Below are 25,887 nucleotides of genomic sequence, written 5' to 3'. Positions count from 1 at the left end.
TGCAATTCCATAGATTTTACTTGGTGCACTTAAATACAGTGACCTGAGAAGGGTCTTAAGCGAAAGACTGTCCTAAAGAATCATTTGTGTCCCTACAGCAAGAGAGCTGGCCCCTGCACTCTGGAGACATGGCCCCACCCCTCACTACAGGCAAGGGTGAGCCTACCCTGAGGACAAGCTTGTAGGGGAGCTGACTTGGCCCTCTCACCCAAGGCAGGTGGCCCCAGTGGTTAGGACTGACTAGCCTGGCTACCATCCAGGACCACAGCTAGGGTGGTTGGCCCACCCTAGCATCTACCCCATCTTGGACCTGTTGGAGCTGGTCAAGGGACTGGTCCTGTGGAACGATACCCAAAAGATCTCCAAGGGCAGCCACAGGATATCCCAGAGGAGTTCCGGTGAGGATCCAGTAAGGATGGTGTAACGGAAACCAGAGGCCTTGAACCAGACCAGTGACTCATTGCAATGGACATGTGCCAGTCAGGGTGATGGGACAAAGGGGTAGACTGTATGGCACACCGAAGCCCCCAAAGCCACCAGGACCAATGAACAGGTGATGGAGAGGCAGGAAAGGAGAAGCAAAGAGATTTTTCTGTTGTTGCTGTGGTTTTTGTTTTGTTTGGGGGTTTGGTTTTTTTTTTTTTTGCTTTTGTTTGCTTGCTTGCTTTGTTTTGTTTTCTTTTGTGAGAGGGGTGCAGCAGAGATAAGGGGAGGACAAGGGGGAAACTCAGAGGTGAGCAAAATTGGGGTGCATGGTGTGAAATTCCCAAAGAGTCAATAAAGAAGTTAAATAAATAAATAAAATCACTTGTGTCCATAATCATCTCAAAAGTAGGATTTATCATCCCATTGTTCACAAAACAGTAAGGCTTAGACTGGATTGGGCCTGGCCCAAGGCCACACAATTGCTGAGGAAGGCCAAGCTGCTGGCACACCCCAGGCTCCAGGAAAGTAGGTTAAGAAGGGAATGTGAAATAAAGTATCCACAGGCCTCAGTAGCCTGCAGTTTGCTTTCTTTAAAACTGGCCTTTAAAAAAAAAAAAAATCTTTTGGTTTTTTGAGACCAGGGTCTCTCTATGTGGTTCTGACTGTCCTGGAGCTTACTATGTAGATCAGTCTAGTCTCACACTCATAGGGATCCATCTCCCAAGTGCCATGATTAGCAGAGTATGCCACATGCCTGACAACCACTCCTTACTGGTTTAAGATTTACTTTTATGAGTTTTAATTATTGCAGGCGTATGTGTCAGCATGTGGGAATGTGCCAGCTAGTTCAGCTGCCTGAGCCGGCCAGTGGTAGCAGATCTCCTGAAGTTGGAGTCACTGATCGTTTTGAGCCACCAGATTGACCTGGGTGCTAAGAACCAGACCTAGGTCCTCTGGAAGTGCTCTTGACCACTGAGTCGTCCATCAGCCCCTAACAATGTTTTAATAAAGCCATCATGAAGCTTAAAAAAGAAATGAAGGAAGAGCAGCAGAAAGGTCACCCTTGGGAATTGTAAGCAAGCATAGGAGTAATATAAACAGATGTCCCCACTCAGAGCAACAATCCAATGCCACAGGCTGTCTTCTGGTGCCCTGAGCAGTGGGCTAGTCACTGTTCCTGCTCAGGGGAATTCCCATGCATTGTGCACTACCTTCTCTGGTGCCCAGTGACAACGGGAAAGCAGGCAAGCCATCATCCTGGGATCAAAACCCATCACCATCCCCATACTGCTTTCCAGGAACCTCTCTGAGCTTCAGATTTGCTATTTGCAAGATGGAGCTGTACCCACCTGGCACGACTTATTTTCTACTGTGCTGAGTGCTTCAGTAAACACTGACTTTACCGTTTTTTTGTCTGGGCCACCCCTTTCTGATAAGGGCTTTTTTGTGGCCAACTTGCTGTTTTTAATGTAACACATAAACACATAAAAGGGGCTGCTGCCAGTACTGGGGAACAGAGTTAATAAATCCCAGCCCTCATAGATTTCTTTTAAAGATGTATTTTACTCTATGTGTATGAAACTTTTACATGCATACGTGTATGTACACCACAGGCATGCCTGTAGGATCCCCTGGAACTGGAGTTATAGACAGTTGTGAGCCCACCATGTGTCCTCTGCAAGAGCAACATGTGCTCTTAACCACTAAGCCATCTCTCCAGTACCCAGTCCTCACAGATCTTGATCATGGGTGAGCCGGCACAAACACAGGTCACATGTTGGTCTGGGAAGATGGCTCAGTACATAAAAAAAGAGCCAAGGACCAGAGCTGGAGTGCCAGAACCCATATTAAAAAACTGGTCATAGCTAGGTGGTAGTGGTGGTGGCAGCAGCGGCGGCAGCAGCAGTGGCAGTAGTAGCAGTGAACACCTTTAATCCCTACACTCAGGAGGCAGAGGCAGGTAGATAGATCTCTGTGAGTTCAAGTCCAGCCTGGTCTACAGAGTGAGTTTCAGGACAGCCAGGCCAAGGCTACATACAGAAACCCTGTCGGGGTGGGGAGGGGGTGTAGAAAGAGAGAGAAAGAGGAAGGAAGGAAGGAAGGGAGGGAGGGAGGGAGGGAAGGAAGGAGGGAGGAAGACACACAGACAGAGGGGAAGGCAGACTGGTCACAGGCCTGGAGAGCTCAGCAGTTAAGAAGCTTCAAACTTCAATTCCCAGCACCACATGGTGGCTCACAACAGCTCACTACAGTCCCAGGAGATCTGATACATGTATGTGATAAATTTACATACATGCAAGCAAAACATTCAAACACATAAAATAATTGTTAGACCCCTGAAAACTCAAGTATCCGGGGTCTCAGGCCAGGTTCGCGGTCACCCCAATCACCAGGCGGATTCGAGAGTTTGCTGCAAACTGCACGAGGCTTTATTATAATTTAACGAGCTAACCCTATGTTAGCTCGGGTCTTTCACCCACCTGCCATGGCGGACAGCTAGAAAAGACGGCTTGAAGCTGCTGCGCATAGATCCTTATAGGGCAGCGTAAGGGGAGTGTCTAGGGGTACGCACAGGCTTACGCACAGGCTCACGATTGGTGTGCTTCCAGGCTTGGAGGGCTTGCCCTGTGTTGATTGGTCAACTGGTTGTTATGGCTCATAGGCCCTCCCAGGGTGGTTGCTATGCTCTCTACGTCATTGCTGTGCGCTTGTCTGTAAAGCACACCCAGGGTCGTAAAGCATAGCACCACCAGCTAACTTCCGATTGGCTCCTTGTCACGAGATAGGCATCTGACCTTTAAGTGACTAAGGTTCCTTGTCACGAGACAGGCATCTGACCTCTATGTGACCAAGGCAGGTTTATGGCAAGCACGTGTTCGGCTGTTATGGCTGCCAAAAGGAAGCTGGTTCCTTCATAATAAAAGAAAAAAAAGCTAGGCACAGTGATGAATGCTTATACTCCCAGTGCTGGGGAGGCAGACACAGTGGGGTTCCCAGGATTCACTGGACAGCCTCTCTGGTCTCCTAATAGAGCTCCAGGCCAACAATAGATCCTTTCTCAATAGATGAATGGCTCCTAAGGAGTAACACGTACACATGCACACGTATGTACACACACCTGCACACAGATGCAAATCTGCAAACACATGAACGAGCATACTCACATAATAGGTCAGTGCTAAATACACAAGACACGGGCGGCAGAGAAGTAAAAGTGAGGAACAGACGGGGAATGTGGTAGGTGGTGAAGTAGGAGCTGAGGAAAGGCCTCAGAAGATGTGGAGAGAGACACAGGAGAGAGAACAGAGTGCACCCAGCAGAAGGCAATCGACTGAGGTAGGAACAAGCTGAGCAGGTTCAAAGAAAACACAGGCTAAGAGGGCTGGAGAGATGGCTCAGAGGTTAAGAGCACTGACTGTTCTTCCAGGAGTCCTGAGTTCAATTCCCAGCAACCACAGGGTGGCTCACAACCATCTACAATGAGACCTGATGCCCTCTTCTGGCATTCAGGCAGAACACTGTATATGTGATAAATAAATCTTAAAAAAAAAAAAAAAAAAAAAAAAAAAAAAAAAAGAAGGAAAATAAGGTACAGGGGGCAAGGTGAGGCCTGAACAGAGAGCTACAAACACCACTGGAGAAACAGACCTAGGCTTGTGTATCCACAAAATTCTAAAAAGTTTCCAGGGGAAATGACAGAGTCACTCAAATCTCAAGAAGCTCCGTTTGATATGGTTAAGGTGTGTGACTTTGGTTTATGCTGCATTTGTTTGACATGGTGAAGCTGTGATTCCTTGCCTGTCTAAAATGCCTGATGGTCTAATAAAGAGCTGAATGGCCGGTAGTGAGGCAGGAGCAAGGACAGGTGGCACTGGCAGGCAGAGAGGATAAATAGAAGGAGAAACAAGGAAGAAGAGGGAAAGAAGCAAGAGAATAAGGAGAAGAGCACATCAGGGGCCAGCCACCCAGCCAGCCAGCCACAGGGTAAGAAGGAAAGTAAGATTTACAGAAGGGAAAGATAAAAGCCTGGAGGGAAAAGGCAGATCTGTTAATTTAAGATAAGAAAAGGTGGCTAGAAACAAGCCAAGCCAAGGCCAGGTATCCATAACTAAGATTTTACTTGGGAGCTATGTGGCAGCCCCCCCCAAGAGTCAAAAGAATAAAAATAAAAAACAAACACTACAAAAGTTTGGCTGTGCCGGGTGTTGGTGGCGCACATGCCTTTAGTCCCAGCACTCGGGAGGCAGAGAGGTGGATCTCTGTGAGTTCGAGACCAGCCTGGTCTACAAGAGCTAGTTCCAGGACAGCCTCCAAAGCCACAGAGAAACCCTGTCTCAAGAAACAAAAAGTTTGACTGCTGCATGAAAGATGGATGGCAAGAATACTAGAGCTTAGGAGGCCAGCCACACAATAGTCCAGGCTGGACTGACGCAGAGAATGGAGAAGATTCAGGAGCACTCTTGCTGTTACCTCACGACTGGGGGTCTTTATGGCTTTCGAATCCATCACTGGACCCTCACACCAAACTCAGGGCAAATGTTACTGGGACACAGGAAAGGAGACAGAGACCAAGAACAGTGGCATACTGTGTGCACACTGTCAGCGTGCCTGCTGCTAGAACAGGAAATAAGAGGCAGGACTCTGAATGTTCTGCCTTCTCTGCACCCCTCCACCTGTGGTGGGGCAGGGTATCACGGGATGCAACAAGAGAATAGCTGCTCCAGGGCAACTGCTGAAGCCCCCAGGAGGGTTGGTCGAAGCCCAGACTGTCACTGTGGGGAGCAGTTCCTGGCTGATACTGGTACTTCAGAAAGTCAAGCTGGCAGGAGGATTCCGCTGTTGACCTTGGAGAACAGGATACCATGATCCCTTTCCGTGCCACCATTTGGGCACAAGAGCCTCAGAAGGTAGAGAAAGAATACAGTCTCCATTTTCTTCTGAAAATCAGGGACACATCCTCTCTTGAAGAACTGCCATGAAATTATTGGCTGTAGCACAACCATGATACTGTTAGTGACAAGACAGCAGACTCTTGTAATAAATTAATAATTGACTACATAAATGTTGGTGATCGAAAATGTTACCTGTCCAGACAGATAAGAAACGAACCAGGCTGGGCAGGTGGGTGGCTCATACTGCATTGGGGAGGCTGAAGCAGGAGAACCAAGAATCTGAGGCCAACCTGGGCTACAGTATATGATCCTGCCTTTAAAAAAAAAAAAAAAAAAAAAAAGGGGGGGGAGGCTGGGGAATGGGGATATAGTTCAGTGGCAGATTCCTGCCTTGCAAGTGTGAGGTTCTGGGGTCCATGCTGGGACACCTCCCCAATAAAAGACAAAGTAATCCGATGGCATCTTGTACACAGCAGTTAAAGACTTCAGACTTCAGGCTCTCTAAGGGTGTGATGCACACACCTGTAACCCCAGCTTTTGACTGGCTCACGAGAAAGTTCCAGGGATCCAGGGCTGCACCACTGAACCCAGCTTTTTAGGTGTGTGTGTGTGTGTGTGTGTATGTGCGCGCGCGCGCGCACACACACACACTTGTCTGGTGTCTTTGTCACCCTCTGTCTCTTTGAGGCAGGGTCTGTCGCTAACCTGGGCTCACATTTTCTTGGCTAAGCTGGATTCTAGTAAGCTCCAGTGACCCTCCTCGGATCTGGGGTTACAGGAGTTTGCAAGGATACCAGCTTGTTACATGGGTGCTGGGATCCAAATTCCTCATTATTGTGCAACAAGCACTCTTAACCCCACTCTCTAGCACCTGCACCCAACTTTTTTTAATATGGGTGCTGGGGATCAAACTCAGATGCTCACACTTGTGTAGCAAGCCCTTTCTAACTGAGCCATCTCCCCAGAACTTGAGAGACAGAGGCAGGAGAATTAGGAATTCCAGTCTAACCTTGGCCACACAGTGAGTTGGAGACCAGCCTGGTTTACATGAGACCCTACAAAACACTTTGGATTCTAGAGTCTATCGGCTTGCCTCTGACTCCTGCTCTACCAACAGCTACAAGTTGTGGAGGTGTTCCTTGCCTCTCTGGGTCTCAGATTCATCATCTGCAAAATGTAATAATAATGGTTTTGCTTCAGGGAGTGGCAAGTGATTTGATACTAAAGGGCACATGAAGTGTCAAGTGCAGTGTAAATCTGTGGTAGCGACTGCCCTTATTTCCATGTCAACTTCCAGGACAAGTCTCAGGAAATGTTTCTGAAGAAGTCACCTAGATTGCTCTGAAGACAGAAATGCTGTATTCTGTCCCCAGGGTGTTCTCGGCTTGCTGGGGAAGCAGTGCTAACAAACACCTGCAGAAGCCATCACGATGCCTGCCCAGAAACAGACTCACCAGGGGAAAAACTAAGGTGGGAAGGAGTTGTATGGCTGGTGCTAACAGGCAGGAAAATGAGCCTCTTTGCTATGGACTGTTAAATTCAGTGAACGGAGCTGGCTCCTGTGATGGTGCAGCAGTCTCCAGCTGCTTGCTACAGCCAGCCTTCCTCAGAGGACCCCCTCCCTTCTGCAGACTCAGGTCTGCACTGCTGGCCCCGCCAGCTTCTCCACTCATTGGAGACAGGGCTGTACCTCCTTTGCAGCATCCCACTCCTTTTTTTAGCAGTCATCTAAACTCTATATTTGACCTCTCTTTGGGGATAATCATGGCGAATACCTATAGGATGATGTCGGGTGAGGACTAAGTAAACTGATTTGGCCAGGGTTTCTCTGTGTGGCTTTGGAGCCTGTCCTGGAACTTACTGTGTAAACCAGGCTGGCCTCAAACTCACAGAGATTCACCTGTCTCTGCCTCCTGAGTGCTGGGATTAAAGGTGTGCACCACCGATACCCAGCCTTTTTTTTTAAGATTTGTTTTATTCGAGGCTAGAGTTAAGTAACCTGACATGGGTGCTGGGATTTGAACTTAGGTCCTCTGGGAGCAGTATATGCTCTAGACCACCTAGCCATCTCTCCAGCACCACTTACAAAAAGAGTCTCAGTCTCTCTCTCTCTCTCTCTCTCTCTCTCTCTCTCTCTCTCTCTCTCTCTCTCTCTCTCTCTCCTGCTTCTGTCTCCAAAATGCTGGGATTAAGGGTTCACACTGGTACCTTTTCTCTGTTTTTTTTTTTTTTTTTAAGTTTTGCTTTAAATTATGTCTGCATGTGTCTGTTTGTGTGGGAGTATGTGCGCCTGAGTGCTGGTGCCCATGAGGGTGTTGGATCTCCCGGGACTTGAGTTACATGCAGTTGTGAGCCACCCAACATGGGTGGTAGGTAGGAGCTGAACTTGGGTCCTCTAGAAGCACAGCCAATGTTCTAAGAACTGAGCCATCTCTCCAGCCCTGACCTTCTAGCAAACATCATCAAACCCCACACTCATCAGAGCATGTTGGTGCATGCCTGCAAACCCAGCACCTGAGAGGCAGGAGTAGAAAGAAGGTCAATGGAAAACTGATGCCAACTTGGTCTCTATAGCCAGTTCCAGAGCTACTTAGTGAGACCCTATCTCGGAATTCAAGAAAGGATAATGGTAATCATAATAAAATAAATTTAAGAGTTTAGAACAGAAGAAAAACAAACACGCTCAGGGCTCATTTCCAGAAACAGAAACTCAAGTTCAGAGAATCCAAAGAGCCAACACAACAGCATTGAACTTCAGCTGGAACCCACAGCTTCCCCTACACTCTGTCTGTACCTGCTGACTTATTCCTCAGGCCTAATCTGTCCCTGTTTCTGTCCATCTCTGTCTCTGCTCAGAATGGCCTCTCTCTGGCCTTTCTTATCCTATCTTCCAAGCATTCACATAGAAATTCTTCTAGGAAGACCTTCCAACCCAGGCGAAATAAGCCTGCCTCCTCCACACTGGGGTATAATTCAATTTGACAACATAATGGCTGAATGTGTCCTCCTGGCATGTCCACCAGGGCTGGAGGCAGAGGCTGAACCAGAGCCAGTTCCTGTCCATGGGAAGCTCAGGTTAATGGTCCATGTCTGTCAGCCGCAAAAGCTCTTCCAGGGTGGTAAGCCAGGCTCCTAGAAGCCCCCATGGAATGGATTTACCCACATGCCCACACTCAGGACTATGCTCCTCCATAATTCTGCCTTTTCTGTGGGATGTGGGAACTCAAATACTCCCTTAAACACTGGCTTGAGGAGCCTTCTAACCTTTCCTGGTGAACCTTTATGGTTGTGCCATTTGCCAATCAATACTTCCCTGATCTTTGCTCCTGTCTCCATGATGGTGGGGATGAAGGTGACTACAGTGGGGAGGGGCACACTCAAGAGTCAGAAAGGCTTGGGTTCAAATACAGTTAGGTAACCTGGTGGTGGCCACACAAATCTTGAGTCCCCCAACTTCCTTTTCAGTAAAATGCAGACACAAGTGCCAAACCACCCGGAACTACAATTAGAGAAAATTAACTTAAAAAAAAAAAATAATGTTTAAAAAAAGCTGGGTGGTGGTGACACAGGCCTTAAATTCCAGTGCTTGAGAGGCAGAGGAAGGAGGATCTCTGAGTTCAAGGCCAGCCTGGTCTACAAGTTCCAGAACAACCAGGGCTACTCAGAGAAAACCATCTCAGAAAAAAAGAAAATAAAAAGTTAAACAAATTTTAAAAAGATAGACTACATCAGCCTCTAGCACAGAAGCAATAGAAGTTAATCTAAGATTTTCTTCCTACTCTATCATCCCAAGTTCCACCTCCTCCAGGAATCCATCCTATATATTTCCAGGTTCTGCACATTTTCTCTTAGTGCACTGACACCAGAATTCTGTTCTTCTTCTTCTTCTTTCTTTCTTTTTTCAAGACAGGGTTTCTCTGTGTAACAGTAGTCCTGGCTGTCCTAGAACTCACTTTGTAGACCAAGGTAGGCTCTCTCCCTAGACCTGGCACTCATATATAGGCTAGGCTCTTAACCACTGAACCATCTCTCCAGCCACTGTTTTCTTATTGAATTTACCTTTCTGTTTCCAACCAGACCACAAGGGGCTCAATCCCAGATATGCCTCATAGTAGCTTATCAGAGGTGCTTTTACCTTGCCAGGTTGCACAGGACTCTAGTAAAGGATGAGTATCTAGAGGTAGAGAACTACTGAAGAGTCCTACCTCTACTCTGTATATTTCTAGCAAGGGAGTTGGTGGCACACCCCTTTAATCCTAGTACTCAGAGGCAGAGGCAGGTGGATCTCTGTGAGTTCGAGGCCAGCCTGGTGTATCACAGAGAAAACCTGTCTCAAAAAACTAAAAGGACACCCAATTCTCTAAGCCTCCAATTCTTCATCTGGAAAAGACGTACTGAAATATCTACCCCACGACAGGCAAGATGGTTCAGTGAGAAAAGGTGCTTGCCACCAAGTCTGATGACCTGAGTTTGACACCCAGGAGAGAATGGACTCCCACAAGTTGTCTTCTGATTGCCCCACACACACCATGTCACATGCACACCTCCTTCCAGTAAGTATAAAGTTTTTATTTTTTAAACTTTATGTGTATGGGTGTTTTGCTTGCATATATGTGTGTACACCATGTGTGTGCCTGGTACCTTAAGAGGCGAGAAGACGGTTTAGATGCCCTGAAACTGGGGTTAAGGACTGTTGTGAGACATCTTGTGGGTGCTGGGAATTGAACCTCAGTACTCTGGAAGAGCAACAGTGCTCTTAACTACTGAACCATCTCTCCAGCCTGATATATATATATATATATATTTTTAAAAATGTAAAGAAAAGTCTACTCGATGTAATGGCTAGGAAGGGCAGATGAGCCCACATATGTGAAAGGCTTTTTGTGATAAACTAAAAAGCATTATACATATACACATATTTTTTCTCTTTTTTTCCTTTTTTGTTTTTAAATTATGTGTATGTATACGAGGGTGTGTGCACATGAATGGAAGTGCAGGTGGAGACAGAAGAGGGTGTCAGACCCTCTGGAGCTGGAGTTACAGGCAGGTTTGGGCTTTATGATATGGGTGCTGGCAACTCAGGTCCTCTGCAAGAACACTTAACCACTGAGCCACCTTAATAGCCACAACCCCTCTTTTTCAAGGTCTCAGGTCAGACATGGCAGGTGGATCTCTGAGTTCAGAGCCAGCCTAGTCTACAAAAGGAGGTCTGGAACATCCAGGACCATACAGAGAAACCCTGAACCAGAAGACAAGGTCTCGCTATGTAGCCCAACTTGACCTGTAAGTCACAATTCTCTTGCCTCCAACTCCTGAGTGCTGGGAGGTGTGTATCAGAAACTCTGGTGCATGCGTGCACACATGCATGCATACACACACAGACACACACATACAAGATGCTATATGCAGAAGGGTCTCAAACCCACTGATGACTGCACTGTCCCATACCTAAGACTCAAGAGAAGAGCTCATCCCATTGAACTAAGTCTCAAAACCAATTCAACAAGCCACATTCCAAACTGTCCTACCTAAATTGGTTACAGCTCACAACAACCATTAAATAGACATTAGGCAACATAAGAATCACAAAGCCCTTCTCTCATCCTCAGATCTCCTCCCTCCTGAAAATGAAGATTCAGAGTCAGATAACTAGTTAGGAATCCTGGCTGGAAATTTCCACCAGGATGCCTAATTCACTAAGCCTTGTTCCTCATCTGGAAAAATGTCTACCAGGCATAACTGCCATACATACCCCGCCTAGAATCTGTTTCACCCAGGTTTGAGCCTGGCATCATTTCTAGCTTGCAGCAGCCTTCCATGGGAGAAAGAAGTACGAAGGGTATCAGGGAGGGTATGGTTTTATCTGTGGTAGTGGAAATCTTGGTAGTAGAGGGAAAGATTCTGCTGGAATTTCATGTCCAACACAGTTGCTAAACGTACTATAATTATCTCATTTGTGTAAAAATTCAAGGATCTGCATTCTGCTATTTTCATCAAACTGGATGACCTGCAGGCACTCAGGAAAATGGCAAGACGTTGGGGGTTCGGATTCTTGTGCCCAAACACTGAAGTCCTGGCTAACAACTGAAAAAACAAAATCCCCCATCACTTTGCTGTGGGCCCCCAGCACACCGGGACTTGAAGCCTCCTTGGCCCTCCAGCCCGGTTGGCACCTCAGTCATCCTGTGCTGTCAAGAAGGAACTCTTTCTACACGATTTCCACTCCTGAGGCGTGGGGGGTGGGGCTTTGTCTCTGCGAAGCTTCCCCCACCCCCAACCTACGGGACTTTACAAACACCTGAACCTGAGGGGTTTCTAAGCAGGAAAGAAAAAGAGTTATGAGTGGCACAGGGGAACCTTCTGTCCGCTGAGGGCAGTGGGGGGGTCGGCTCTGTTTCTCCAGGGTCCCAGACCTGCCAGGGCTACCCTCAGTCGCCAGAGTCCCGGCACCCTGCAGTTCCCGTGAATTCCCTGCCTGGTTACTGCCCACCCGGGAGGCCTCTGAGGCCAGTGACGGATGCCACGACCGGAAATGCCCTCCTGCTCAGCGGACCCAGACCGCGCCCCCCTTTCCTGTCGCCCCCTCCCCCAGGGCTAGGCCCACAGGCCCCGGATCCCCGGACTCGCGTGGCCGCTGTAACCGACTGGGGCGACCCATTAGCCGGCCATTGTCTCTGGCCCTCGCCGCGCGCGGCCCCTCCAACCTTAGGCGCTGCGGATCCAAAGCGAATACAAAAGAAAGGGGAGATCACCACTGCGAGCCTCGGACCACCCCTTGCAGTGGGATCCGCAAAGCATCCATGCACTCCCAAAGCTTCAGACCCAGGGGAGGCTGCTCCCCACCACGACCACGGAAGAAAATCCCAAGACATCCCCTGTGGGCTGCAGGGGAGACCCAATCTCCCAGCGGCAGGTGCCGGCCACACAATAACTTTGAAACTTTGGGGTAGGGGTACGGAGATCTGCAGAGAGATTCCCCCTAAAAATAGTTCATGGTAATGGGGGTGCTATTGCTTTATTCTTGCAAAGCCTCCTTTCCAGGTGGCCGGGCCCCGACTTCCCGCGCCTCCTCCGCGCGCGGCCCTGCCCGGCCCTGCCCCGGCGTCCCAGCCTCGCGCGCCCCAACCTTGCGCGCCACCGGGGACGCGGTGGCTCGGCCTCTGCCCCGCGGGGCTCCGCCGCGCCAAAGCACTCACCTCCGCCGGGCTGCGCTCCCCGCGGGCCTGCGCCGAGCCCGATAAGTGGTATGCTATGACTAGAGGTATGATTACGTTATTATTATTAGTAATAATAAGAGTAAATGCTATTTAATTACGGGCGGCCGCATCCTGCTCCCGGCGCCGCCGCCCGGGCAGCTCGGTCCATGTGGCTCCGGAGCGCTTTACTTTCATTTCCAGCCCCCTCGGCCGGCCGCTCGCGGCAGCACCCGCTGGAGCCTCCGTCTCCCGGCTGCTCACCCTCCTCGGGTCCTAGAGAGCGCAGCTCCTCCTCGCCTAGGCGCGCCCGGGGTGGGCGGCGCGGGCTGCGCACCTGGGGGGGAAGGGGTGGGGAGTCGGGAAGTCCCCCTTCCCAGTGGACGGTTCATGCCTGGAATTCACCTTGATTTTCTTTTCTTAAAGTGCCCTTTCTTTTCCGGGCTTTTCTTCAGACAGTCCTGCATTTCTGGGCGGATGCTGGACCAACCCAAAGCCTCCCCAACCCCCCACCGCCCCCCATCCGAGCGAGGCGTCTCCAGGCCCCCCGGTGGTGTTGTAGCCTTTTCGTTGATAAGGGCTCAGTCAGTCTCATTTGGCTGGGGTTTCATATATGGAAAATTAAAGGAAAAAAAAAAATTCAATGACAATTGTTTAAGAAAGCCAGACTGATTTTATTTAAGGAAGGGCCATCATGGTGGGTTTAGTGACCACTGCAGTGGGTACAGAGACATTGGGCTCAGCCCTGAATTCAGCATGAACAACTAGGAATTCATAAGAGCAAGGCAGGGTCAGCGGACAGAAAACTAAGACAGGTAAGATGTGATTTCGGCTAGCCCCACCTAACAGGGTTCTTTTAAAGTGCTTTAAAATTCAGGTTTTGTTTTGGGGTGTGTGTGTCTGTGTGTGTGTGTCTGTGTGTGTGTGTGTGTGTGTGTGTCTGTGTCTGTGTGTGTCTGTGTGTGTCTGTGTCTGTGTGTGTGTGTGCCCCCCCAACAACAGGACTCTTTTAAAGTGCTTTAAAATTCAGGTTTTGTTTTGTGTGTGTGTGTGTGTGTGTGTGTGTGTGTGTGTGTGTGTGTGTGTGTGTGTCTGTGTGTGTGTGTGTGTGTCTGTGTGTGTGTGTGTGTCTGTGTGTGTGTCTGTGTGTGTGTCTGTGTGTGTGTCTGTGTGTGTGTCTGTGTGTGTGTCTGTGTGTGTGTATCTGTGTGTGTGTGTGTTTTGGCTGCAGGTACCTCATGCCTGGCAGAGGCCAGGAGAGGGGTGGGATCTCCTGAAACTGGATTTGGAGACAGTGTGAACTACTGTGTGGGTGCTGGGAATCTAAGATGGGTCCTCTGGAAGAGCAGCCAGTGCTCTTAGTTGCTGAGCGCGTTTTTTTTTCTTGGAGATAGGTCCGGCAATGGGACATCACCTTGAGGAATAGTAAGTAGAGGGTGAGGAACCTGAGTATTTAGAGAGGATTCTAGTTAAACCCCTATTCTAGTTTAGCAGGATTCTTGCTAAAATTTGAACAATTGGACTAGGCATGGTTGTGCACACCTTTAATCCCAGCACTTGAGGAAACAGAGGCAGCTGGATCTCTGTGAGTTCAAAGCCAGCCTGGTCTTATCGAGTTCCAGGATAGTCAGGACTGCATGGACAGGAACTATCTCAAAAAATAATGATAATTAAAAAAAAATCTAAAAAGTAAAATGAAATTCAGATAATTCAGAGATACAGAAGCCCAAAGCCCAGGCCTAATTGAAAAGTTCAGGGAGCCTATGTATAATTCCATCATAGAAAGTCTCTTTGTTGGGGATCTTTCTAGAAGGGACTTAAGACTGCTAAGAGGACCGAGGTAAAGGAGCAGCTAACCAAACAGATCTTCAGTAAGTATTTGTGATCCTGCCTCAGAACTGGTAATAGATAGGCTGGCTTTGAACCCAGATCTTCTGATTCCAAATCCTGTTTATCCTACCGGGTAAGTGCCTGTCCTGTTAATCCCTGAAGGACCCACCCATGCTAAGCGGCCCTGCTCTTTCCTCCTCTTCATTTTATACACATGCATGTGTACGTATATTTAATTTATTGCAGATCAGCTGTGAGCCTGGCAGACTTCATCTTTACAAATGTTATCTCTTCGACAAACACTTGTGCCAGACATACCCTTGGGAGCTACGGCTATAACAGAGAGACGAATTTTAAACATTGAAATACGCTATGGCAGGTGCTCAAGAGGGACAAGTATCTAGGACTGTGTTTTCTTATTTACTTCATAAAAAAAATCCTGGAACGTGGGTTTTAGCATGCTCATCTGATAGATGGGTAACTAAAGCTCAGAGGTTAAGCTGTTCAAGGGGCAGCTCTGACTCCAGGCTCTGTCATTCATGACCTCTGATAGTTTCTATAACTGTCTTTTCAGGGCAAGTTGGAAAGGGAACAAATGCTCATAAGTTTTCATTTTCTTTTCTTTTTGAGCAGGGTTTTCTCTGTGTAGCTTTGGAGCCTATCCTGGAACTTGCTATATAGACCAGGCTGGCCTTGAACTCACAGAGATCCACCAGCCTCTGCCTCCCCAGTACTAAGATTAACAGTGTGTCACCATGCCCTGCCTGCTTCTGCTCTATAAAAATTTTCCAGCTCTTCCCTGTGTGGTTGCCTTCTCCCTCCTCACTACCTTGAGATTAGCAAGCAAAAAACAAAACAAAACAAAACAAAAACAACAAAACCAGGCTCTGGGATGAGGAGAAGGAACAATCTCAGAAGCACAGGGATCGTCCAGTGGCTCTCAGATATCACTGATGTTCATGTGAAAACTAGCCTTGGGTCACTTGGGATAGACTCAAGATTATGGGCTCAAAGCAGTGACAAACTGATTCTGGCAACATAAATGGGGGGGGGAGGGCGGTTCTGGGTAATGTGATGAGAATCACCTGGCTAACATTTGGAATCTAAAATTTCTTCTTCTTCTTTTTTTTTTTTTTGTATTTTTTTGAGCTATACATTTTTCTTATTCCTCCTGGACTGAACTATGAGGTAATTGATACTGCAAGATGACTTGGGCTCTCCCATTTGTTGACTATCTGACCCCAAGTCATCTTGCAGTATCAATTACCTCATATCTAAAATCGAGATTTAGGAAACTAAACCCACTAGGCAGTGTGGTGTATACCTGTTGGGGAGGGGGGGTAGGCAGGAAGCAAGAGAATCAGATATTTAAGGCCAGCCTCAGCTAGCCTGAATTCTAGCCCACAATAAAGCCTGAACAATGTCAGTCCCCAAACCCCCAGTGCAATTTACACTAAAGGATTCCTGACTGCATCTGGCACCACTGTTCATAGCACTCTCCTTTCAGGGATAAGGATACTGAAGCCAGTTGGATTACTACACCCTGCCTCAGATGAATTAGCTGGCAAGAGGCCTGAAGAGTCTGCCATCCCAAGCTGCTGGTGAAATAGCAGATAGGCTTCAAAGAGGAGTGTTTGTCAATTAAGGGATATTTGGCTGGATGCTAGCTTCTAAAGTTTTCAATACATCAGTTTGTTAAACTGGACTGCCAAAGACACCCCAACCAGAGGTAGGATGCTTTGAAAAAAAAATGCCAAGAATCTTACAATCAATAGATTGTACAAGAAAACAATCAATAGATTGTTTTCTGAGGAGTCCCAATGTTGTGCTGTGATCCTATATGTCCTCATTATCAAAGCTGAAGTAGCATTAACAGTCACAAAGCTATGCATATAGCGAGTCTCTTACCATCTTAAAAGCCCTATGAGATAGGCATTGTTTTTACACACTTTCAGGCGAGAAATAGACACAAGCAGTTAATGACTAGATTGAGGTCACACATATCTAAGGAAGAGAAAGGGGCATGATCCAGTCTCAGACTTGTTACCTACCCTATGAGCATAACCACTGTACCATGATGGGGACAACTTAATTCTGGATCTGTCACTCATTATTATAAAGGACTTGAGTGAGCCACTAGAAATTGGAATCCAAGGCTCATGCTCTTGACCTTGAGGAATTGACAAGTATATCATTCATGTATCCTTTCAGTGAGCACCTTGTACACCAAGCTTAGACCCTGCTGTCTCCTAGGAAAGCCTGAGCACATGACAGCCTTAGTTCAAGTCCTATTTGGGTTCGTTTACTCATTCAACAAGCCTTCATTGCCAAGTCCCAGGTACCCACAAATCTAGCACAGTCCACAGACCTCCCACTAAAGACCTTAACTTGTTGATGTTTAGGGAAAGATCCAGGATATATTCACAAATTTAGCCTTCAGTTCCTTCTCCTTTATCTGTAAATTGGGTATGTGGTGGACTGAATGTGTCTGTATATTGAAACCCCAATGTAATGTTAGTATGAAGTGAGACCTTTGGACAATAACCAGGCTATGTAGATGTAGATGGAGTTCTCATGAGTACAATTAGTACCCTTATAAGAAAAGACACCAAGCCAGGCATTGGTGGTACATGCCTTTAATCCCAGCACTTGGGAGGCAGAGGCAGGTGGATCTCTGTGAGTTTGAGACCAGCCTGGTCTATAAGAGCTAGGTCCAGGACAGCCTCCAAAGCCACAGAGAAACCCTGTCTCAAAAAATCAAAAAGAAGAAGAAGAAGAAGAAGAAGAAGAAGAAGAAGAAGAAGAAGAGGAGGAGGAGGAGGAGGAGGAGGAAGAGGAGGAGGAGGAGGAGGAGGAAGAGAAGAAAATACACTAGAGAAGATTGCAGGTGAGGGTGCATCAAGGAGTGGTCACCTGTCAGCCAGGAAGAGGGCTGTCTGTACACCAAATCCTGACCCTGTGCCTCCTGATCCTGTACTTTCAACCTTCCGTATCTGAAGAAATGCTTTATGTCACTAAAGTCCCCCAGCCTATGGTACTTGTTAAGACAGCCTGAATTAACATGTGGGTGGAGTCATAGATAATGCATTATCATGCATAGCTTAGCACTGGGGACATATTTTGAGAAATACATTGCTAGGTGATTTTTAGCATCATGCAAACATTATAGAGCGTACTTACACAAACCTAGATGACAGAGCCTACAGCATACTAAGGCTACATGGTATATGCTGTCATGTGTGTTGTTCATTGTTATTAGAAACCTCATTATGGTGACTGTTCTTATCCTATAGGGTCTATGTTGATTAATTTTTTTGTTTGTTTGTTTTTTTAGACAGGGTCACACTATATAGCCTTGGTTAGCCTTGAACTCATAGAGATCCAAGTGCTAAAATTAAAGCCATGTGCCACCACACCAAGTTTGAAAATTACTTTTAGTATGTTTATATTTTTATTGTGGTTTGGAGGATTAAAAAAACAAACAGGGCCTTATGCACGTTAGTCCTAACATTATCACTCAACTAAATTCTCAATCCCTATGATGGTGAATTTTATGTATAACATGAATGGGCTACAGAGTGTCAAGACAGTTGACAAATAAATAATGTCAAACATTATTCTGGTCATTTCTTTTTTTATTTTCTTTTTTGGTTTTTTGAGACAAGGTTTCTCTGTGTAGCTTTGGAGCCTGTCCTGGAACTTGCTCTGGAGACCAGGCTGGCCTCAAACTCACAGAGATCCACCTGCCTCTGCCTCCCTAGGGCTGGGATCAAAGGTGTGTGCCACCAACGCCTGGCCTATTCTGGGCATTTCTATGAGGATGTTTTCTAGATGAGTTTAACATTTTGATTGACAGCCTGAGGAAAGTGGATTACCCTGTGTAAGGGCAATGTGCCTCAGCTACCAGTCGGAGGTCTCCAGTTGAAGCATACCTCTTCCCTGAACCTACTCACCACACTGGAATGATGTCATCAACTTTCTTGAATCTCCAACTTGCTAAATGCAGAACTTAGGACTTGTCACAGGGTTGGGTACAGAGCTTAATGTAGAATATTTACAAGGTCCTGGACTTGGTCCTCAGTAGAGCATGGAGGATATAGTGGGGATTGTGGGTCTCCAAACTCATGTAACCAATTCCTTACAAACAAATCCATCCATCCATCTATCCATCCATCCATCCATCATCCATCCAATTAGCTCTCTTTCACTGGAGAACCCTGATGTAGGGTCACTGCAAGGATAAGTAAAGCATGATGTCTGTGAAATTGCTAATTTGAAAAATAAAAAAAAATGGAGCCAGGCTAGTGGTACATGTCTTTATCCCTAGCGCTAGGGAGGCAAAGGCAGGCAGATCACTGTGAGTCCAGGCCAGCTAGTCTCCCTGTCAAATTCCAGGCCAGTAAGAGTCACATGGTGAGTGTAGTGGTTTGAATAAGATGTCTCTCATAGTCTCTGGCATTGGAACACTTGGTTTCCTACTGGTGGTGGAACTGTGCAATGTGGGGAGGTTTGGGAGGTGTGGCCTTGCTGAAGGAAGTATATCACCTCGAGTAGGCTCTGCAATTTTAAAGCCTCCCACCACCTCTAGTTTACTCTCCCTGTTTCATGCTTGTGGCTCAAGATGTGAGCTTCCAGCATTGAGTTCAGAGCACCATGCCCTTTGCTTGCTAGCATGCTTCCCTGCCGTGACAGACTCATATTTCTCTGGAACTGTAAACCCAATATGCCCAAGTAAACTCTTTTTCTTTAAGTTTTCTTGGTCAACAACAACAACAAAAAAAAAAAACAATTAGTTCAGAAGTTGGTACCAGGCAATCGGCTATGTAAAGAGCCTGGCCCAGCTGTTTTCTGGAGGAATATGGACGACTTCGGAACTTTGGACTAGGAACCTGGTTGAATGCTGTAAGCAGATCTTAACAGGGTGCTGTAGTAAGAGCCCAGAAGACTAGTGCTGAGAGAAATATGTGCTGTGGAGGACAGGCAGGGGTGGGGTGGGGGGTGGGGGTGGCAGGGTTCAGAAGAGAAAAACACTAGCAACAGGGCTAGAGGCCATTCCTGTGATATTTTGGCTGCTTTTTGCCCTTGACCTAAGAATTTGCTTAAAAGGAATGGACTAATTATTTGGGCAGAGACAGTTTCAAGATGACTTAATATTCAATCAGTAGCACGTTCTGTTTTGTTGAGATAGGGTCTCATTATGTAGCTCTGGCTGGCCAGGAACTTGCTATGTAGTGGAGGCTGTTCTTAAACTCAAAGAGATACTTCTGGCACATGGTAGGGTTTTTTGTTTGTTTGTTTGTTTGTTTGTTATTTTGTTTTGTTTTTGTTTTTTGAGACAGGGTTTCTCTGTATTGTTTTGGAGCCTGCCTTGTCTGTAGACAAGGCTAGCCTGGAACTCACAGAGATCTGCCTGCCTCTGCCTCCCGAGTGCTGGGATTAAAGGAGTGCACCACCACTGCCCAGATACACGTGGTTCTTATTGCTGACTTGTTACACAGGTCTACAATGAAAAAGAACAAGCTGGACAGAAAAAATACAAAATATACAGTTTAAAAAGAAAAAGAGAACCACTAAATATAATGTCTCAGCCAAGGCTGGTGCTGAAAGAGATGAAGTAGACATGGTTAAGAAGAGACCTACTGTTCTAACCTCCAATAGAAGGTAGAGCGCCCTCAGGGTAAGACCTCCCTCACCCTGCTAAACTTCCAATTTGTGAAAGGAAAAGACCCAGTGGGGTTTTTGCTCCTAGACAGCAACTGTTAACAAAATCTGCTGCTAATGTAGTTCAAGGGGGTCCATCCTAAACTGTCCACAGTTGTCAATATACAGGGTGCTGGGTTTAGAGGGTGAAGGATGCAAGAGTGAAGGTGTTGTTGATCTTCCTCTGTGGTTAGAGAGCCACTGAGCCCAGGCATCATGTGACAGAGGAGTCTGCATGAAGGCCCTGAGAAGGCAGGGAGTCCTGAAAGGCCACTGAATGAAGCTATGAAAATGAAGCCTGGGTTGCATGGAAGACCCCAAGATGTTACAGATGCTAGAGCCATGGGATATTTGTCCAGAAGAGATGCACACAGGAAGTAGAACCAGCCAAGAGAGAGACAGTTGTATGTTGCAGGAAGCAAAGCTAGAAGGGCACAGCCATGTAAGACCTTTGGAAGTGAGGGATCAGATGTTAGGGTTGGAGAGATAGCCCAGCAGTTTATAGTGTTTGCTGCTCTTGCAGAGGACCCTGGTTCAATTCCCAGCACCCACATAGTGACTCACAATGACTAACTCCTGTTCCAGGGAATCTGAAACCCTGTTTTGATCTCTGTTGGCAATAGGCATGCACATGGTACACACAAACATTCAGGCAAAATACTCTTACCCATAACATAGAGGTAAAATAAAGTAAATTAAGCTGGGCGTTGATGGCACATGCCTTTAATCCCAGAACTCAGGAGGCAGAGGCAGGCAGAGGCAGCCTGGTCTACAGAGTGAGTGCCAGGACAACCTCCAAAGCAATACAGAGAAACCCTGTCCCCCCCAAAAAAAATTAAATTAAAAAATTTTGAAGGAAAACAAAAATCCCATACATCAAACATGGAGTTTGCCTTGCTGGTTTTCAGTCTTGCTTTGGTCTAGTATTTCATTATGCTTCCTTTCCTCCATGAAATGGTAATATATATCCTGTGCCACCCATGAAATGGTAGTGTGTATCCTGTGCCATTGTACCTTGGAAGCATGTGATTTATTTTTTTCATTTTATAAGGGGTTTCAGTTAAGAAATTACCTTGAGGCTCAATTTTGTTGTTTTTTGTTTTGTTTTGTTTTTTGAAGCAGGGTTTCTCCATGTAGTCCTGGCTTTCCAGGAACTCAAGCTGTTGACTAGGCTGGCCTTGAACTCAGAGATCCAATCCACCTGCCTCTGCTTCCCAAGTACTGGGATTAAAGGCATGTGCCACCACCACCTGGCAAGACTTGGTCTTTTAAATAGTGTCGAGACTGTGAAAGGCTATGAAGACTTTTGAAATTGGATGAAATGCATTCTGTGTTCTGAGATGGCCAGGACCCTATGGGTATAGCAGCTTGACAGTGGTGTTTGAATGAGAAATGCCTCCATAGTCTTGGACATTTGAATACCTGGTGTTAGTCTTTAGGCATCGGTATTGACCTGCCCTTGGGGTTCTAACAGGACATGTTCTCAGCTGTGGCCACTTAGAGCACCTCCTGTCTACATTCACTATGTTTCCCTCCTGTCTACATTCACTATGTTACCTTTTAAAAGGTGGGCCTTGCCCATCTCCTGCCTCTTTTTCTTCTTCTTCTCTCTCTCTCTCTCTCCTCTCCCTCCCCCTCCTGCCACTCTTGTCCCCAGGGACTGGTCTCTGCGCCCCCCTCCACTTCTCTGTTCCTTCTCTCTCCTTTTCCAATAAACCTTCCTTGTGAGCCTTGTAGTATGGTGTGAGTCCTTTCCGCCATTTCTTTTTTAAATTATAACATTGGTTCCCTGACCAGGAAAGGCTCTCCTGGAGCTTCCTCATGCCTGCCAGCAGTTTGAGGCATGCCTGGACCCTGGACCCTGGACCCTGGTCCACATATGGCTTCCTCATTTCTCCAGATGCTTGGGTCCCTCCATCCAACACCGGCATGATTGGTGAGCCCCTCCCCCTTCTCCACCTCTGGTCATTTCCCACAAGTGAGGACTAGCCTCTCTGTGATGATTCCTCGCCTCTTGGACAAGACCTGGTACTGAGCAATCACAGGTCTCTTGGGCTCAGAGCCCTCAGCTCTCCCACTCCTTTGCATGCACAAGACATCCTGTGCTTTCTTGAAATTGACCCTCTGTGAATTCCTGAGATAACAGGAATTGCAGACCCTTGGGTCTTCTCTGCCTCATTCATGGGAGCTGTGTCATTGTCTATACCTCTTGGCTCCCATTGGGTTTTTTGTTTTGTTTTTTTTTTTTTTTTTTTTTTTTTTTTTTGGAGACCCACTGACTACTCCTAATAAGCTATTATTAAAGGACTACCAACTGTTACCCACTGAGCTGGAGATGCAAGACTAGCAAACATGTCCAGATGGTGAGAACCAACAATACCCCAGAGATACTAACTCTACAATGACTGTCCTCAGTAATCAACCACCTGTGTTTCCTGGTAAATTAAATAGAAAGAGGGTGTCCAGGTGATGCTGTGGTGATGGGAAAGGATCAGCTGCTTTAAGCCCTAGGGGGTTGACTTGGATCCACCTTGAACAGCATTTTGCCAGACGCAAGAAGTGCCTGATGGTTCCACAGAGTCTGGACAGTGACGTGAAATGGAGAGCTACTCCAGGACATGGCCAGCACCCCAACTTTCTCAGGTCCCCCAAAGATGAATGAAGTCCCCCAGGTCAGAAGGAAATAGTCTCGAGAATACAGCATCCTCATCCCAGCCTCACCTGCTACCCCTTTCTAACTCCTTATTTTTTTATAGTAAACAAAAAGAGGAATGTTAGTATTCAGGCATCTGTACTGGCCTGCCCTTGGGGTCCTGACAGCATACATCCTCAGGTGCAACCACTAAGAGCACCCTCTGTCTACATTCACTTATGTTCCCTTTTAAAAGGGGGGGGCCTTACCCCCTACATTCTGTCTCTTTCTCTGTCTGTCTGCTTTTCTCTCTCTCTCTGTTTCCCCCCCCCCCCCCGCCCCTTGTCCCCAGGGTCCAGTCTCTGCTCCTTTCTCTACCAGTAAACCTCCCATGCAAGCCCTATTGTATAGTATGACTCCTTCCCACTGTTTCTTTTTTAAATTGTAACACCTGGAATGATACTAGTGGTAATGTTTGGGGGATGTTTAGGAGATGTGACCTTGATGCAAGAAATGTGACACCCGAAGTCTTTAAAGACTCCTGTGTCATTTCTAGTTTACTTTTTCTGTTTTGTGAGCTTGTAGTTAAAGATATGAGCTTTCAACACCCAATTCCTGCCACTATGCCTGCTTCTTGCTGCCACCTCCCCATGACATGACAGACTTCTCTCCCTAGAACTGTAAGTCCAAGTGAGCTCTTTCTTCTATAAGTTGCCCTGATCCTTTTTTTTTTTAAATCACTACAAAAAAGTAACTAATGTAGTGAGATCCTGTCTCAAATAAATAAATAAGCCAGACATGATAGGGCATGTCTATAATCCCAGTACCTGAGAATGGGGACCGGAGGATCAGGAGTTCAAGATCATCCTTGAATTCAGATTCTCAACAATGAGAGTTATAGTAAAAACAAAACTAAAGAGGGCCATTGAGATGGCTCACTGGGAAAAGGTGTCTGCCACCAAGCCTGGGGTCAAAACACCTGCTGTTCTGACCCCAACTACACACCCACAAATAAATAAATGTAAAAAGGTCTTCCTCATTTAAAATAGTGGTGGTGGGGGGGGGAGGCTGGAGAGATGGCTCAGTGATTAAGAGCACTGGATGTGCCTCCATTAAAACCTGGATTCAATTCCCAGCACCCACATGGTAGCTCACAACAACCTGTAACTCTAGCTCCACAGGACCTTCACCTTTTTGGCCTTTTATTTATTATTATTTTTTTTTAGAGAATACATTATTAGTTTTTGTAATCAAACCCATGTAGATAAGACCTTACATATTTAATACAGTGCGTTACCCCTGTACAAATGGAAAAAAAATAAGTTCAACATTTCTAGACCAATATGGCTGTTAATTTCTGTACAATGCCAACTCAACAGGGTAATGGCCTCTTTTTTGTTTTGTTTTGTTTTTTGTTTTCTTTAAATTTCATTTTACATTCCAACCAAAGTTCTCCCTCCCACCCCTCCTTTCACCCCCCCTTACTTCCCCCACAGCTCATCCCCCCCTTCCACCCCTCCCAACTGGTAAGGGGAGTCCACACAGTTAAATTGAGGCAGGACCAAGCCCCTCCCCTCTGTGTTAAGTCTGAGCATGGCATCCCCTCATAGGGAATGGGCTCTAACAAGCTAGCTCATGCACCAGGGATAGATATTGGTCCTACTGCCAGGGGTCCCTCAGATAGCCCAAGATCCACAACTGTCTTCCACATACAGAGGGCTTCTGCCCTCTTTGTGCACTACAGGAAAATAGTGCGCAGACATACATGCAAGCAAAACACCCATACACATAAAATAACAAACTTTTAAAAAGTGAGAATCATGAGCCTTAAGCATAAGAACAGCTAGTGACAAACAACTGTAATGCAATAAATGAGATGCAGGAATTAATCATGGTTTCAGTTGTTCACAATATATTATTATGAAAATGTTCATCCCAGCACTTGGAAGGCTGAGTCAAGAGATCATGAGTTCTAGACTCGCTTGGGCTATGTAGTAAGACTGATCCTGTGTAAAAATAAATAAATGCAAAAGTTCCATCAAAAAAATTCACGTAACCGGGAGGTGGTGGTGCTCGCCTTTAACCCCAGCACTTCAGAATAAGTTCCGGGACATCCATGGATGTTTCACAGAGAAACCCTGTCTCTAAAACTCAAGAGAGAAAAAACAAAAAGAGTAAGCTGCAGATATCATGCTCCTTTATTTCTAATCACTTGAGCAGTTTTCTCCAATAAGAAAGTCTTACTCCAATACCTGTTGCCCCATCTCTCCTTCACCAATCAGCATAGACTACTAACTAGTTTTTTTTTCTCCACACACACAGCTACAGTTATTTCTGCAGCAGATAATGGCTGAGTGTCCTCTTAGGACTTTAGGAATATGTGCTAGCAAGAGGGTAAAAAGACTGCTATTTTTATTTTGTTACACTGCTATTTTCGTTTTGTTACATAATGTCACACATAACCCACAATCAAAAAAATAAATTTAGTATAGATACTAACATTTAGCAGACAAAATTTTACTAATTATTTCAGTATTGCCACTTATAGCAAATTTCTCTAAGTGGAAGATGAATTCGAGGTCCAGGTATTTCACTTAATAAACATGTCTTTTATATATTTATTTATTTTTCAATGCTGGGGATGAACCCAGGATCTTGTGCATAAACTTAAGATTGAGCTATGCTCCCAGAGTAAGCATCTTCCATCTCTTTTAATCAGTAACATTCTTCAATTTGCATGGCACTCAGAATTTTGGAACAGTACAGATCAATTATTCTGGAAGAACACCTTGGGTTTCTTTCTGTTTTGTTTTTCCATCATTTGATTAATTTTATGAATTTGAGGAATGATCAGTGACGCTGCGTCCTCAGTGTGCCACGCTGTGAAGATGTTTGTGTGTTCTGTTATTGATGTTAATATGGACCAGTTGGTTAAGGTGATGCCTGCAGGTTGTCTTTACTACAAAATGGCTAATTTTTCCAATATCTTGGAAACCTTGGAGTTTCCTTTCAATTCGTAGGAATTAAAAGAAAAAGTCTTTTATTTTAGCAAGTGGATCCCTATTACAGCTGAAGACATCCAGCGGTGTGCCTTAGACATCATCGCCTTTGTCGATAAAGTTGCATGCATGAGAGCGCAAACCTCTACGGAAGGGTGCGGCGCTTTGCCGCATGGTCTGCCGGGATTTGTAGTCTGCGGGTGCTCTGGTCAAAC

General features: G+C 46.3%; 1 protein-coding gene across 2 annotated transcripts in view; it reads right to left on the bottom strand.

Annotated features, from left to right (window-relative positions):
* The window catches only part of Zc3h7b (zinc finger CCCH-type containing 7B), a 51,013-nt gene extending 38,218 nt beyond the window's left edge, over window positions 1-12,795 (bottom strand). The window contains exon 1 of one of the 2 annotated variants that reach the window (XM_035440784.1): window positions 12,776-12,795. The gene's annotated coding sequence lies outside the window, so the exon portion shown is untranslated. The other variant, XM_027404083.1, reaches the window with a different exon arrangement.
* Between the last annotated feature and the right edge of the window lie 13,092 nt (window positions 12,796-25,887).

Source organism: Cricetulus griseus, chromosome 2 (assembly GCF_003668045.3).
Source record: "Cricetulus griseus strain 17A/GY chromosome 2, alternate assembly CriGri-PICRH-1.0, whole genome shotgun sequence".
In the NCBI taxonomy this organism is placed as follows: Eukaryota; Metazoa; Chordata; class Mammalia; order Rodentia; family Cricetidae; genus Cricetulus; species Cricetulus griseus.
This window is presented reverse-complemented; position numbering and strand designations above follow the sequence as displayed.